Source organism: Mobula hypostoma, chromosome 16 (assembly GCF_963921235.1).
Source record: "Mobula hypostoma chromosome 16, sMobHyp1.1, whole genome shotgun sequence".
NCBI classification, from domain to species: Eukaryota; Metazoa; Chordata; class Chondrichthyes; order Myliobatiformes; family Myliobatidae; genus Mobula; species Mobula hypostoma.
The window spans coordinates 54742816-54755455 of record NC_086112.1 but is presented as its reverse complement, the minus strand read 5'-3'; the positions used below and the strand labels follow the sequence as shown (position 1 = coordinate 54755455).

At 39.7% G+C, this 12640-nt stretch overlaps 1 protein-coding gene across 5 annotated transcripts in view; it reads right to left on the bottom strand.

The window, feature by feature from the left end:
- The window catches only part of kank1a (KN motif and ankyrin repeat domains 1a), a 274650-nt gene that overhangs the window by 104985 nt on the left and 157025 nt on the right, over positions 1 to 12640 (bottom strand). Inside the window, exon 1 of one of the 5 annotated variants that reach the window (XM_063068967.1) lies at positions 5754 to 6233. The exons of the other annotated variants lie outside the window; for them this stretch is intronic. The gene's annotated coding sequence lies outside the window, so the exon portion shown is untranslated. Of the gene's footprint in view, positions 1 to 5753; positions 6234 to 12640 lie in introns of those variants that run through there. 5 annotated transcript variants of the gene reach the window in all.

Genomic DNA, 12640 nt, shown 5'->3' with positions numbered 1-12640 from the left:
ACAGACAAAAGTAAAGTAATAAAAACAAAAGGTGTTGTATATTGCCATCATCCTTGTCACAAACTCGCTGAAAGCAAACATGCTGGAAAAGCACACGATTACTGTGTCAAATAGAATGCTGGCCTTCATAGAAAGAAGAGTCATGTAAGGAGCAAAGCTGTGCTACAATTATATTTCTTTGTGAGATCACATGATGCAAATACAATTACAGGGAATACTGAGTTCAGTTTTGGTCTCATACATTAAAAATGGGTGGCTGTATGGAGCTACGTCTCTACCAAAGGAGGTGTAAGGCATTCCTTCCCTCTGCTAGCCTGCAGGTCACCCTTGGGCAAGGTGTAGTACCCGCTTAGTGCCCTGAACAGGGTCAGGTGAAGCCATGAGAGCAAGTGGTGGATGGTCGTTTGAGCAGCTGGTGCACATCACAAGTCCTGGTTACATGACCACTGATGCCAGGCAACCTCTGAAGAGTATTGATAATGGCTGGGGTCACACGTCTTGTAAAGACACCGCCCAGAAGGAGGCAATGGCAAATCACTTCTGAAAAAATATTTGCCAAGAATAATCATGGTCTGGAAAGTTCATGGTCAGCATACGACATGGCGCATAATGAACGATGAACACAAGGAAGGAAATATGCTTTAGAATAGGAGCAGTGAAGGTTCACCAGATAAATTCCTGGAATGGTGGGACATCTAGGTGAGTAGATGAATTGCCAGTGCCTAGTAGGCTACAGGTGAACTGTTGGTAAATGGAGTTCGCATAGATAGTTACTTGGTCATCACAGACACCTCAGGCTGATGGGCCTGTTTCTCTGTGTGGAGAGAGATCTCGTGAACTAAGTTTGCAATCATTATAACTTCAAAAGTTGTGAAAGAGAATGTAAATGAAACTTACAAAATTCCAACGGGTTTAGAGACACTGGATGCCACAAGGATGTTTGCCCTGGCCAGGGGGCTTAGGTCAACGGTTGTAGTCTAGACTTACAGGCGAAGAGAGTTAGGACTTTGTAGAGGAAAAAGTTGATGAATATTTTGAGGATGAGATAAACTTTTAGCTGTAAAAACACACACAAAGCATTGAGGAGAGAGCAGGAATATGGTATTGATCCAGATAATCACTTGTGATGTGCTCAATGGCAAAGCCCTCTTGAAGTGTTGAACAGCCTATTCCTGCTTCTATTTTCAAACACTTTTTTTTTCCCCATCACATGCTACGATAAAAGTCACTCTCCAATTCCTACATCTTGGATATACAGATGTTAAGTACTGACTTTTAAGCAGTATTGTAAATACGCTATTTATAATGCACAAGCTGGGGATGATAAACACAAACTACAAGCAAAATTCTGATGTTCTGAAGCACAATGCAAAAATAAGATAGATTGAAATAACACATGATGAACACAAACACAAAGTTGCCCGTTAAATAATAAATGTAGAAAACAGAATTACATGTGGCACAGTGATGCTATAAACCTGAATTTTAAAAAAGTCACACACTCTGCCGGAAATGTTGACTGTACTTTTTTCCATAGATGCTGCCTGGTCTGCTGAGTTCCTCCAGCATTCTGCGTGTGTTGCACACATTCCAATGCACTGGGCTTTGAACTCACAAATCTCTCCGGGTTCAGAATTCAATCACATTTCTAAGTGCCAATAAACAAATGGTCAAATTGTACGATATTACACAAATATATATCTGGGAATAATTCTTTACAGTGTAACACAAAATGATGGAGGAGTTCACTCAGGTCAGGCAGCATTTATGGATAGGAATAAACAGTTGACGTTTGGGCAAAGACAGTGCACAACAGCGGAACTTTGGACATTCAACACACATTGTCTGCAGAAGTCGCAAGTTCCCAAAAACAGTTAGGGAAGATGATGGAAGGCTGCCTCAAGATCAGGGAAAAATTGTGTAGGAAATGGACATGTATGTAATAATAACCCATAACTGACTTATTAATGTCTGCTATACATAGAAAATTATATACATGCACCTTTTAACCATACTCTATCTAGTACAGCATCTACTTATGGTACATTTGAAACTAAGTGGTAAAGCATCAAACTTGAACTGAAATTACAATTTCTACTCACTTACAACACCAAACCCACAGTAGACATACCCCATTCAAACACATTGCACACCATTGTACAGTTTTCAAATGTCACTCTAATACCAGATCACATGGTTTTCTTTCCATAATTTGAGGTTAGTCTGACCTCAATTCAGGCTCATTTATAGAGGGTAATTAACTTTTCCAAATTGATAACTGTCAGAACATGAAAAATGAACTTGGGTAAATTATTAAGGCTTTTAAGTTTATAGCAGCAGCTGAAGTATGTCAACAACCCTGCACTAGATGCAGCCAAACACATCTGTCAGCAGTTTTATGATGCCATTTTTGTACTGTTCTTTAAGATATCTAATATTAAAATCTAACTCAAGCCAAAGGTTATATATAACACATGTATAAAAATAATTTTTTAAAAATTGAGTTATTTTATTGCTACCATTTATTGCCCATCCCCCATACCTGTAATGGTACCACCGAGTGGCCTGCCAGATCTTTTCAAAGGGCATTTGTGAGTCAACCATGTGGATTGGGTACAAGTCAGAGTTAGTCAGTATAATGAGGGAAAATTTCCTTCCCTAAAGAACATTTGGTATGTATTTTGAATTTCTGTAAGACATTGGTGGGACTAAATTTGGAGTACTGCATTGGGTTCTGGTCACCTACCAACAGCAAAGCTATCAACAAGATTGAAAGAGTACAGAGAAAATTTACAAGGATGTCCATGGATCGTAGGAGAATGAGGGGAAATTTTAATAGAGGTGTACAAAAATATGAGGGGTACAGACAAGATAAACGCAAGCAGGCTTTTTCCACTGAGCTTAGGTAAGACAAGAAGTAGAGATCACAAGTTAAGGGTGAAAGGTCAAATATTGAAGGGGACCTGAGGGGGAAATTTTTCACTCAGAGGATGGTGAGTGTGGAACGAGCTGCCAGTGGAAGTGGTGGAGACAGGTTGATTGCAACATACAAGTTGTTAGAGGCTATGATCTCAAACGTCCATTGGAAACCTGTTTCGTGCAGTCCATAAGGGTGGCCTCGTGCTTCCAGATACATTTCCTATTTCTGCCCATCTTTGACTTCGCGATGTTCATAAACTATTCCAACAAAGCCCAATGCAAGCTTGAGGGACAGTACCTCATCTTACTCAACGAGCCAGCCTTTCCAGCTTGTATCTGACCTGCTCTGTTCCATCAATCCGTACAGTTAACTCAGTTTTTCACTTGCCCCACAGATGCTGCCTGATCTTCTGAGTACTTCCAAGATATTGGCTTTTTAAAATCTCATTATATATAGTGCTGTTTTCAAAGCTTTCCCAAAGGCCGTTACAATGGAAATTAAAGAATAATTGTATAGTGAATACTAGGAGAAGGTGACCAAAGCTCGGTGTTGATAATGGAGGAGAGGGAAGTAGAGGATGAGATTAAGTTGGAGAGAGCCAACAAAGGTGACTGGTGGGTTCAAGGCAAACGATAGGATGAGCATGTGTTGCTGCAGAAGCAACAATGCTAGGTGACTAATGGTGCATAAAGACCAGTGTTAAAAACATCTATATAAATGAAAATTTGACTTGGAATTTCTGATTACATTTGTGAATATGCACCATTGATTTTAACCACTAAATTTTTATAATCTTACTTGTTGGGTGACACCAATTGCTCGAATTTCCATTCTGCAAATGGTTCCAGAATAGGATTACTTTAAGCATATACAAGCAAATCTTGTACATATTCAGTATCTCTGCTATTTTATATTCAAATATTACTGAAAACACACGATTTCCCTGTTTTAGCCATTGCCTCTGGATACTTAGCAGCAAATACTGCAAACTCATGATCACTTGATCATAAAGAACAATACCGAGTCCCACAAAAACATTTCTCAAAGATGGTTTACAATCATCTAGTTTTTGCACCTGGGCACATGCTAATAGCAACCAAACAAATGCTAGAACAACTCGGTTAGTCACGCTGCATCTGTGGAAAGAGAAAGCCGTTAACGTTTCGGGCTATGTATTCCTTTTCAGTAGCTGCAGCAATTGTCTTTTCATTGGATTCCAGCATCTGATGTTGCATCTGTTTTCCATACCAAATATGCTATTGGGAACAAATTTATAGGTCATACTTGAAAGAATAATTAAACACATAGAACCAAAATATCTGATTAGATATGCCACCTGCAGGATATAGGTTGTAAGTTTTATAGTAAGTTATACAGAACATAGTGTACCATATGAACAGAAGAAACAGGAGCAGGAGTAGACCACTTGGCCTATCGAGTCTGCTCCACCATTCAAAATTATGGCTGATCTGTCCATAGACTCAGCTCCTGCCTTTTCAGCCCTCCTGTAAAAATCTGTCTATTTGATAAGGTAGCTTCTACTGCATCCCTGGGCAGAATTCCACAGATTCACTACTCACTGGAAAAAGCAGTTAGTTTCTCCTCATCTTTGTCCTATATCTATTTTCCCAAATTTCAAGGCCATATCCTCTCGTTCTAGTCTCATTTTTCAGAGGAAGCAACTTTCATGCCTCAATCTTATATATTTCAATAAAACTTGGTTCAGGCTGTATTGCAATTCAAAGCTATGATGCACTGGAGCAGATTGGTGCACATTAGGGCACATTATGATGGGCCTCCAAACCTTCAACTGTCTTCCCCCTCCACAGGTGCTCAGACTTAACCTGCTAAGTTCAGCAACTCTGCGCTTTTTTTTACAGCACATAGAGTAGCTTTCCAGCAGAAAGTCGAATGCTGAAGCCAGTGTACTTTTTACATTCTGTCTAACATTATCTCATGATATTCCAAACTGTGTTACACTTGAGGAACTTTTAATAAATAATCACTATTGCAATGTAGAAAACAAGGAAGCTATTTTATACACAAACTGATGGCCCTTAATATCAATATAATGTGCAGATCAGACAATCTTTGTTTTATTGATGATGCTAGAAGATTACCATTACCCAGAATGAAAAAAGAGAACCTCCTTGCTCTTACCACCACCTGGCAGGCCAGAGGAAGTCCCAGTTTAATGGTTCATTTGAAATAAGTTAATCAGAATTCTTTGAATCATCATTACTTTTACATCTGAGACTAATAAAGCAGAGTTCCAACACTTTCCAGTAGGGATTGTTTAACAAAAAATAACTTTCAATCAATAAAATGCCTGAAGTATTGGCAGCATAATTAGAGACCTAAACAATAAGTTACCCAAATGTTTAATGATGGATTTTTGGATAAATTAAAAATGGAAACATTAATATGAGATTGCCTATTTGATATCATTTAAGTGCTCCAGATAATTATGAATTACACGCTGCCACAAGTTCATTTGTGTTTGTCTTTTAAAAACCCTCAAATTAAAACAGTATGTTTGATTGATACTTTTAATAAATGAAAAAACAGATGCTCACTTATGGTATTAACACAGCAAATATCACAGTACAGTAAGTACTGTCAATACACTTTCTTCACCCAGTTAAACAGATTTATAAAACTTAGAAGGTACCCCTGCCCAAGCATAGCTGCCTGTGACACGACAGTCACAATTCATTTCTCAATTTAACATGCAAGGGTTAAACCGGCAGATTCCGAATGCAGACAGTAATCATATGCCATTCATGTTCTGTTACCTATTGAGTGCAATTCATTTGAAAGCAATAGGTCTTACCTGTTAGTGTCATGCTAAACTCCTGACAGTGGAAAACAGATAGCCAGCGGAGCAGGGTTACCGTTCCAACCAAAAGACAGTGAAAACTGAGATCAGGGTATCACCTCCTATCCAAATTAACTGCTTTGATCACATGACTGTAAAGCAACACCTCAACCAAAGGCCGGTGGGTACACGTCCACATTAAAGCAAAAGTGGTAACTTCAGATCTTCAAACGTCAACATCACAGGAAAATATTAAGTTTGATCAGCCAAATAAAGTAAAAGCATAAAAGACGAAAATTCACACATCAAAATGCAGTGCTTTCGTTATCGTGAGAAGGAGAAGTTAATCCTTCCGAAGTTCAGTCAAACTGCCAGCAAGTCGCCAATATTTCGGTCTGGGGACAGGCACGCAGGTTAGGTCACGTGTCGTACAAACAGAATCTCACATGCCTCGGATTGAAAATTAACCGGTTCAAACAGAACATTAGTGGTTAAATAAGGGTGAAGTACTGGTCTGGCCTGCTGGAGCGGCACGCCTCCTTTGATTCAATGTCATGGATTATTTTGTTTCAATGTACAAACAAGGAGGGAACCAAGATTTGTACTGGAACTGAAGAAAAAATATTAATTAAAACTGGAGTATCGACTCAGGAAAGGGAACAATAAATAAGGAAGTACCTCAACAATCTATTCAATTTAGTTTTAGCTTTGGTGAAATATGAATATTTCTATTGATGCAACGTAGTTAAACTCCAGGCAAGTCAAATTATATGAATTATAATAATGAAACACATTTTGTTACATCCTTTCTACATTACAGAATAATGAACGGCCAATACAACCAATGAGCTGGCACTTCCCCGTGGAAAACAGGACCAAAGAAATTAGGAGTCCTTTTAGCTTTGAAGTCTCTTCTCAGCAAAGATCCTTGTACACCACCGAGTGAGTTAATGAGCCCATGTCTCACATCTATCCCTACCTGTTGGCTTCAGAGACACTGGTAGTAACCTGGAATCTGACTCCTCCTTGTGTGGCTACACACATTTGGGCCTTCTACAAGGGAGGGCTAAATACGACATTAAGAAGTTGAGTCATTTGTCAGTCAGCAAATGTGAAAAAAATCCATCAGAGTGGAACTTGGCCGCCTGCCTCACATAATCCATCCATGTTTGTTCTGGCAAAATATTCAGGTCAAGTCGGCCATTGCCATAGGTGTGCTATGCTAGTGTACCTCAGTACTTCCTCTATGTCAGGACGACTTCTTAGTTTTACTGCAACTGGCCCAAGTTCTTGAAGAATATTTTTGTCTCTATGCTTCTGTAAATGCCTCCACATCAGATTGAACATGGAAAAAAAAACAAGTAATAAGAGATAGATCAGGAATTATTTTTCAGAGTGAGAAGACTACATCTTCAGGTACATAGAGAAAGAAGAATAAAATTAGATTTCTTTTTACTGCCAATGTTCACCTATGTATTATATAAGCGCTATCTAAATTATAAAAATCTTCACTCTTTTCAAACCTTGCCAGACTGCTTTTTATGTCATTTTCAGTATGAATTTAACCTGTACATGCCCTGCTTGCCTCTCAACTATCACAGCAGGATTAGTAAAACAGATAATGTTGCACTGGTCTTTTGTGGGATACGGTGAGAGGTATACAAGGGTAGTGGGGTAAGAAACGGAGAAACGGACAGTAGTGAGCTGGCAGTGTGCCCAGCACCTGGCCCAACTACAATGAGGGGGGGAGGGGAGAATACCGGGACAGCACTTCTGGTATTACACACTCGCATTCTTCCCGCTCAAGCTTTAAAATACAGTTTCCCAATAAATGTGGACTATTGTTCTCATCCAGTTTCATCTAATGAGCATTTGCAAACACTTCAATCCTACTTCACACAGATGAAGTTGTATCACAATGTACTTGTAAATGAACATACTATATTCATGGAGGCTCCTCCTCCTGCCATTATTATTCGAGTGGTTTGACAAGTTTTCGAGATTCTTCTTGGAACTGCTCAACTACATTTATAGACTGCTATTTTTGGATTGGCTTTCGGGTGGAAGGGTTGGGTTGAAGCACCTCTCCTCTAGGCTGAAAGTCAATAGGTCTTTTTAAATAAATCATCTTGCCTTCAAAGGCTGGGACTGAAGTTTTAAAAGTTTCATACAGTAGAATTAAAAGAGGCCAAGGACTGGGATGCAACTCATGTTTTGGTGAGGTAGTAAATTTACCTGCTCAGGCCCAGATCAAGTTTGGCTTGGCCATGTCAGGTCAAGGTTTTAATTATGTACCCAAGATGGTCTCCAGTCTCAGCAGCTGTGCCCGGTACCTTCAACAGTTTAGCAATTTGATGCAGGGAATATTTGGTACTACCTCTGTTACAAAGTAGTGTCTGTTGAGCCAGTGAAGGTTACCTTTGAAATTCACATAATATGTTGGGGCATTGTGGGTTAAATTATTATTTAATGATAATAGGAAAACATCCTACTGGATTATGTGACTGTGGTAGTCCAGAGACAGTCCAGCATGTTTTGCTGAGCTGTAATTGATACAAAATTTAAAGAAGCATGTTGTTTAAGAGGCTATCTGGCTTAAGTTTATTTTGGTTTTCTATTCAATCCTTGTTTGGCCATCAAGAGAATCAACATCTGATTGAAGAGTCTATTATTCTGTTTATACGTGAGACTAGGTTGTATTCGAGAATTTGAGTCCCTTGAAGTTCTATAATTAATTATACAGGAGTCCCCCGCTTTTCGAACGTTCGCTTTACGAAACCTCACTGTTACGAAAGACCGACATTAGTACCCTGTTTTTGCTTTCAGAAGGTGTTTTCACTGTTACGAAGAAAGGCAGCGTGCGCCCCGAGCAGCCGCTCTCCCCTGAATTCAGAACGGCATTGCTTAAACACGTTGCATTGAGCAGCCGTTAGCAAGATGAGTTCTAAGGTGTTGGAAAAGCCTGAAAGAGCTCGTAAGGGTGTTACACTTAGTGTAAAACTAGACATAATTAAGCGTTTCAATTATGGTGAACGAAGTAAGGACAAAGTGAGTTTGGCTTGTGGAAGCTGACGAAGATGATGTTGAAGAGGTTTTGGCATCCCATGACCAAGATCTGATAGATGAAGAGCTGATGCAGTTGGAAGAGGAAAAGATAACAATCGAAACCGAATGCAGTAGCAAAAGTGAAGCAACTGCGTGAGATTTTCACTGCAATGATAAAGTACGACTTAAATTTTGAAAGAGTACGTAGGTCTAGGGGATATTTGCAGGATGGTTTGAGTGCTTACAAAGAACTGTATGATAGAAAAATGCGCGAGGCTCAGCAGTCAAGTAAGCCTTCCACATCAGCCACAGTAGACGACGAACCTCGACCTTTGACATCGAGGCGGGCAGTCATAGAAGATGAGCTGCCTGCCCTAATGGAAACAGACGACGAGATGACACCCCAGTATCCCACCACCCCAACACCCAGGCCCCGGACAGCTACTGTACCGATTCACGGAGAATGCAGCAGTAGCCGGGAGGCACACAACACATTTTTAAGTAAAAAGCCGAAATAAACATGCTAATTAATTAGGTGCTGCCCGACATGTAAATGTCGGCCCAGATCAGAGGCGACGCCATCGGCAATCGGCACTGATCTGCACCGACATTTACGTGCCGGGCAGCACCTAATTAATTAGCATGTATATTTTGGTTTTTTTCTTAAAGATGTGCTGTGTGCCTCCCGGCTACCGCTGGACCTCTGCCTGCTTCGCGGCAATGTATCGGTCAGCGGCCTGGAGGGTGGGGGCCACTGCACCAGCCAACCTGCGACAACTCAGCCTAACACACCATCATCAGTGTGCTCGGCGCTGTCCCAATTCCGGTAAGTGATACTACACTGTACATACATTATTTCTACTTTATATAGGCTGTGTATTTTTACGTGTTATTTGGTACGATTTGGCAGCTTCATAATTTAAAGGTTACTGGAGAGCGCGTTTATGCCAACAGCGCTTGCGTGAGAGTTGCGCTACGGAGATCTGTGCAGGCAATCGTTGTAGAGAAGTATTTCTACTTTATATAGGCTGTGTATTTATCACATCATTCCTGCTTTTACTATATGTTACTGTTATTTTAGGTTTTATGTGTTACTTGGCATGATTTGGTAGGTTATTTTTGGGTCTGCGAACACTCACAAAATTTTCCCATATAAATAAATGATAATTGCTTCTTCGCTTTACGACATTTCGGCTTACCAACCGTTTCATAGGAACGCTCTACCTTCGGATGGCGGGGGGAGCCTGTACATCCTGCGGAGGCCTGTAATAATAATGGGGCGGGGGGGGGGAGAGAAGAGAGAGAGAGAGAGGACGAGGAGAAGAAGAAGACTGCTGCACCAAGTGATGGAAAATTAGTTTCCATACATTTTTGAATATGATTATGATAAGTTTCAAAAGCAGAGCCTACTATGGGATAATTCTATTCCTCACTGTGGCTTTTTTGATCACATTGAAGATGGCTGAAAGTGAATGCAGCACATGGGCCACTCAGGAGAATATTACTTCTTAACCATCCTTTTCCTAGTCTCATTCTTCAGAGAGCAGATTGTTTAGGCCTTCATTTGCAAGAACTTTTGCCTTGCCTAATGAGGACGAAGTGTTAGAAGTTGGAAGTAAATATTTGCCAAATAGTTCCAAATATCAGTTAACTCTAGTTTGTATTGAGGGGATGGATGAGGAAATCACCCGTATGTCCAATATGGCTCAATCCAAACACAAAAATAAATACCACAATGCATCCAATCATGCAGCAAAGAGCATCACTGAATTACTGCTCCCGAGAATCCAGAACTCAGTGTTTCTTAGGGGAAAATGGGAGGTCCCAACTCAGCCACCGGTAAGAGAATGCCTTGTAATTATTAAGAATCGTTGATCAGACACAAGGGTTTGAGCCATTGTATAGAATGATTATTTGAAGCTTTAACTTTTCCTGCGAATTCTGAAATGTACTTTCAAGCAATATCAGTAATAGCACAATTTCAATTCCACTGCAATAGTGCTAAAGTCACTTTTGAATAGCATCCATTTCTCTCCACTCTCAGACAACTGCCCACAGTGTTTACCACCAGAAATCTCTTGCCCCTGCCACTCTAACAACCTGTGATCAAGGAACACAAGGGCAGAAGGTGCATGAAAACAACATCACTTGCAGATCCCCTTTCAAGGTGCACACCACTCTGTCTTAGAAATGTATTGACTATCCTTCATGGTAGCTGATTTAAATCCTGGAAATCCCACAAATTGCATCAAAAGGTCTGCAGTGTTTCAAAGTAAGAGCCCAGTGACGATCCACATGAGGATGGTAATAAACACTGGCTTTTCTAGCAGTGCCCATATCCTACAAATGAATAAACACCAACATTAAATTAAAATACTTTGCATCGTCCATAAACCCTTTGTCACTCATTTCACCGTTTTCTACATACTAATGCATCTCTATTAAAAATAATCACCTCATAGTGGGATACATGAGCTGTAAACTTATGGTCTAGCTTTGTCCTTGATATTTTGGAAAGTAAGATAACTTGCTGGCTTAAAAGTGTGACATTAGTTGCATTTACTCTACTTTAATATGAACCAGTTAGCAGAGTTTGGTTAGGAGTCAAATCTCAGAATACACTTCTTGTCGCAATTCAAAGCTGATATCCCTGTTTTCAAGCAGTTGTGCTTTTTCCAAGTTGGACTGTTCCCTCGATATTTTCCAGATGCAGACACCACAGGAGTAGGGCTAGTCCACTAAATTAAACGGCAACAATGAAACCGAAGGTTTGTACAAGTCATTTTCACCAATTCATTGTGACGCATCGACTTTATAAAGTTACTTTGGTATCCTCATCAACTGAAGCCTCTCCTATGTGCCAACTTCCTAACTTCAGTGCTGCCTGGCTTTGGCTTTTGAAGGTGCAAGTTACCCTAATTGCCTGGTGAGCCTTCAGTCTATACTCATTATTTCTGACTGTCAAGAGTATTGGTAGGATATTTACATCTTTATGGGATATTGGCATGGAGACAGCAACTGGTGACAAAGAATAACATGCACCAACTACCAATACAAGGAAACGTAACATTGCAATAAACTTCAAAACAATGTTTAGTTCAGGTGCCCGAATTCTGAAAGACAAAAAAATGGCAAAGACTGAATCCTCTCTCTTGACCTACACTGATCCAATTCCTTAATAGTATGTCTTTCTGAAGAGATCTCAACTCTGAAATAAGATCCATGTGCAACAACAAACAGTACAAAGACCTTCAAAAGGGCACCAGTTTTAAAATAAAAAATACAAGCAGAAAACAGTTCCAAGCTGTTTATAACTAAAGTAGGAATGTGGTTAATTTTGCATTATTACCATCAAGCTTCAAAGTGTTAATGAAATTGACATCACTAAATTAAGTATTTCACAGTTCTAGTACGTGTATACCGCAATGAAGATAATTGTTATACAGCCAATAGGGCTGACAAATATTTGCAAATTCATCTTAAATTTAGTATTACAAGTAGCAAGTCTATAATCAAGTCTTTGTACTCCTCCATAGACACTGCCGACTTGCTGAGTTCCTCCAGCAATCCGCATTGATCAAGATTCCCAGCATCTGTAGAACCTCGTACCTACATATAATCAGGCTTTATTTTCTACAGTATTGGGGAATTTACTCATTGCTCTGAAAACTATATTTTAAAATGGATACATTAAAGGAAGATTGGCTCAGCTGTTATGCCACTTTTTGGTTAAAAAAATCTGTCTTACAGTGTCCAAAATTGTAATTTGGATATACAGTGGATTCTGATTCATTCGGCCATTGGTTGATTGGTACAGCTGCTTGTTTGGGACAACTTTTAAACAACAAAAACTTATG